This window comes from Sus scrofa, chromosome 13 (genome assembly GCF_054392235.1).
Source record: "Sus scrofa isolate SSC_HxYL_T2T_F1_AM1 chromosome 13, Sscrofa_HxYL_maternal_Yorkshire_Landrace_v2.0, whole genome shotgun sequence".
Lineage (NCBI taxonomy): Eukaryota > Metazoa > Chordata > Mammalia > Artiodactyla > Suidae > Sus > Sus scrofa.
The window spans coordinates 222046458-222050832 of record NC_139395.1 but is presented as its reverse complement, the minus strand read 5'-3'; the positions used below and the strand labels follow the sequence as shown (position 1 = coordinate 222050832).

Below are 4375 nucleotides of genomic sequence, written 5' to 3'. Positions count from 1 at the left end.
CAGCCAAGCCGAAGAGGGAGAGATGATTAGTCACAGCAAGTCAGGAGGACACCAGGGATCTTTCCAAAAGCAGTGTCCCCCCAACAGCAAAACTGGGGAGGTTTGAAGCGAAGGGCTCATGCATATTCAAAAAGGGCATTGAGCGGTGAACTCAGCTTCGAACTGGGACGAAGGCGGACAGAGACCAAGCTTTAGTTGAAGTCAGGAGGGTCAGAAAAGGTCAAGCCCGTCATCCCTTAGGTCCCAGGAAATCTGGGGGCTCGGCCTGTGGGTGTCCACTGGGGCCCGATAGAAACGCGGAGACCGAGTTTTGGGTGAGGAAGGAAAAAAAGCTTTATTGCTTTGCCCCGGCAGGCCAAGGCCCTAAAGACTGCGCCCTCCCTGGGGCGAGGTTAGGAGGAGGTGTTAGAGTTTGGGCGTGGAAAATAGGGCAGCAGAGAGAAGGACCAGGATAAAGGCAAGCTCGCTTTCGTCTTCTAAGCTGGTGTTTAGGGGCCCCGGGACGGGTTCTGGGGATCCCCTTTCTGGTCTTCATTTGTTGGGGGTTTAGTTCTGCAGAAGCGCTCAGAGATACTGGTCTGTATCTTCCTGGAAGAGGAGCCGGGCCCCCCCCGAGGCTCCTCCCTGGTCGCTGCACCCCCTCCCTTCCCTGCTGGGCAACTGCCCGAGCCTGCCCTTGGGAACGCTGGGAAGGTCGTGGAGGCCGAAGCTTATTCCCTAAAAACAAGACCCAGGGCTGCAGGAAGGCTTGTGCCCAGGAGCCCACAGGCCCTGCTGGATTTCACCCTCCTCCAGCTGGGGAGGGGTGAGGTGGAATCATAACTCAGGCCGTCAGCGCAGGAGCTTGGGCTGCGATGCCTTCTTTGATACGGCCATTGATGAACCTGTGTGGCTTAAGGGCTCCAGGGAGTATCATCCCCACAGGCCTTGCTGACTGTAGGGAGTGGACCTACGCCCAGATGGACGTTCAGCCCTAAGCCCCTGTGCCTCCTCTACTGGAAGAGAAGGGCAAAGAAACCATAAAACTTACGGGACTTTTCCACTCCTAAGACCCCTATTGGCAAGGACTGATATAGGGCAAGGCCAGTGGGAGAAAACTCCATCTTTCTGGACCCCACGTGGGTAACCCCCCATCTTTAAGGGATGAAAACCCTTATAGGACAATGGAGACAGGGGGTGCTTCTCCCCCTCCCCCAGCTGGCCTGGGAGCTGTTTGCTTTCCTGTAATAAAGACCTTGCTTTCTTGCTGCCTGTGTGTTCTCGAAGTTCATTCTTCGGCTCCGAGGACAAGAACCGGGATTCCGGTATCATCTTTCCGGCATCACGGGGAAGGGCTTAGTTCAGACCAGATTAGCTACGCACACCCTTGAGGAGGAATTAGGATTCTCTTTTATCTCTGGATTTTTGTTTTGTTTCATTTTGTTTTGCCTTTTGTCTATTTAGGGCCACACCTGTGGCACGTGGAAGTTCCCAGGCTAGGGGTCAAGTTGGAGCTGCAGCTGCCGTCCTACACCACAGCCACAGCAATGCTGGATCCGAACCGCGTCTGCAAGCCATTCCACAGCTCACGCCAACGCTGGATCTTTAACCCACTGAGCAAGGCCAGGGGTCGAACCCGCATCCTCATGGATACTAGTTGGGTTCGTTAACCACTGAGCCCCGATGGGAACTCCTGAGCTATTATTTTTTGACTGCGTTTCCTTGGTTGCTAAATTCCCTCACGTCCCTTTCAGATCTGCGATCACTCTTTAAGAGCAAAGCACTGCAGCCAAGCTTAGATCACAAAATGGCTAGGGCCAAATATGGCTTCTCTTGTGTCATGAATGCCACACCTGCTTCTCTTTCTCTGGAGACCCCCGCCCCTATCGACTTACACCAATGTCCTTAGAAGAAGAAACCCCGGGAGCTCACGCTCTCTGGGCACGCAAGGCCAAGCCCTGAGAAGACGCAGGGAGCAGGGAGCCATCGACAAGCCAGGAAGAGCGTGGAAAGCAGAAACTGAGTCAGCGCTGCCTTGACCCCCCAACCTCCAGCCTCCAGAAAAATAAACGTCTATCATGTCGCAGCCGAGCTGACCAACGGTCACTAAAAACATTCATTTACCTTTTCTTCAAAGCCCTGGCACTCTTTTCCAACCCCACTGCGTGGTCCTGGCTGTGCCACATTCCACAGGGCCACTCCCTGCCCTGCTTTGGAGCAGTTTTGTTTTATTTGGCTGAGAGGCAGTAGCCGAGTGTTTTAAAATGTGGGTCGTATTATCATGATTCACATATGGGGGAGTCAACCAGTCCGAAGACACTTGTCACCAGAGGCAGATCGTCACGACAGTTGCTAAGAGGTGGGGGCAGGCTGGAAGCAGACAGGGTCAGGGGTCCCTGGAGGAAGAGGACATAAAATAAGCCATTTTGGGTCTAAGCCATGTTGTGACCTAAGCCTGGCCACAAGGCCAGCCTTGAACACGTCTCAGTAATTAACCATCTTAACAGAAGGAGGCAGGAACAAACGAGAGACGTAGGCAAGAGACGTACCAATAGCAGAGGTAACAGATCCGTTGGAAAGACTCCCGGGTGTTTCCACGGAAAGATCAGCCTGCAGGTCCACCACCAGCTCAGCTGAACCTGAAGGGGGTGACACTGGCCGCGCCTGGCTTTCCGACTTCATTTTTCCCCTTTTTCGCTCGCCCGTCAGCATATGGAGTTCCCGGGGCAGGGGTCAGATCAGAGCCACAGCCGCAGTCGTGACCTAAGCTGCAGCAACACCGGATCCTTTAACCCACTGCGCCGGGGCTGGGGACAGAACCTGCATCCTGGCACGTGGATGAGATGGAGACGCCGCCGATCCCGTTGTGCCACAGCAGGAACGCCGACCCTTCTGACGTGGGTCAACTACAGCCTGGATGCGGTCGCCCCCCCCCCATGAATACGCGTGCGCCCTTAGTTTGAAGCTCCCCCCTTTCTGCTGGTGGGAAGGATTCCGAGCTTCTCCTTACCTGCTGCAGTAACACCTCCTTCCTGCTCCTGAGCTTCGGCTTGGTTGTGGCTTTAGGTTCAAACCCACCAAGAGGCTAACCCAGCTCTTCGGGGTGACAATGCCACGCCAGGCAGGGGCCTGTGGGGAAGAAGGGGGTTCGGTCAGGAAGCACAGGGGCGGGGGCGGGGGAAGCTTTGGGGCGATCCTTTCTTGCTGTTTCCACGAGAAAGGGGAGGGCGAGGCAGCTAAGCAGGCTGCATATTGACGAGTCGGAATGACTTTGGCAGGCTCTGGGCAGAGGGGCTGTTCTCTAGCTGTGCCACCCCTGGCCCGGGGCAGTCAGGGCTGAGGGGCTGTGCCTCCCAGAGTGTAAGCCCCACGGAGGTCTGGTTTGGAGCCCGGGCTCTGGATTGGTGAATTCGCAGGGGAGAGGCACCTGTGCCAACACTAAGAATGGGCCCCCGTCCTCCGGAGGCCAGAGCGCTGAGCATGCGGGGAATGCAGTTAATGCAGGACCGTGAGCTCTGGACTCCGAGCCGCACCGCCCAGGCTGGAGTCAGCTCCTCCGCTCTCGCCACCTCCCCTCCCGTGGCAGGTTGGAGCAACACCGGGACTCAGTTATCCCATTGCCTCAAGCAGACAAGGAACCCCCAGGGCCTGTGTCAGGTGGCTTTAAGGAAATGCAGCCGATTGACCCATGAGGAGCTGAGAAGGGGACGGTGTAGGGAGAGTTCCACACTCCCCCAGGGTGTCCCTAGCCCTGCTGGAACAGAAGCTGGTGGAAAATGCTTTCTCTCGTGCCCAGTGGACTCCAGGTGCCATTTTCATAGAATGAAGATTCGGGTTTGAAATCCTTCCATGTTTAAGAAGTTGTTTCATCCTTTCCAGGATGTTTCCAAGTGTCAGAATGTCTTTCTTAAGAAGCAACAGCTGAGGAGTTCCCATCGTGGCTCAGTGGTTAACAAATCCGACTAGGAACCATGAGGTTGCAGGTTTGATCCCTGGCCTTGCTCAGTGGGTTAAGGATCTGTGTTTAAGGTCGCAGACGCGGCTCAGATTCCGAGTTGCTGTGGCTGTGGTGTAGGCCGGTGGCTACAGCTCCAATTGGACCCCTAGCCTGGGAACCTCCATATGCCACCGGAAGTGGCCCTAGAAAAGGCAAAGAGACAAAAATAAATAAATAAATAAAAATAAAAAGAAGCAACAGCTGAACCTGGAACCTGGAACCTGGATTACAGATTTTTTTTTTTTAATTAGGGTAGGTTTTTGTTTGTGTGTTTTGCTTAATCTTGGGAATAGCCAACGTTTTTTGAAACTTTGAAACACTTTGAGGAGTTTCCTGGTAGCCTAGGTTAAGGATCTGACTTTGTCACTGCTACGGTGTGGCTTTGACCCCTGAACTGGG

The 4375-nt window shown here is 54.6% G+C and overlaps 1 long non-coding RNA gene across 1 annotated transcript; it reads right to left on the bottom strand.

Annotated features, from left to right (window-relative positions):
- Positions 1-315: 315 nt before the first annotated feature.
- Positions 316-4088, bottom strand: LOC146397920 (uncharacterized). The gene is made up of 3 exons (XR_014825251.1): positions 2990-4088; positions 2529-2747; positions 316-2375 (listed from the first exon to the last, which is right to left on the bottom strand). It is a non-coding gene; the product is annotated as an uncharacterized LOC146397920 (long non-coding RNA).
- Between the last annotated feature and the right edge of the window lie 287 nt (positions 4089-4375).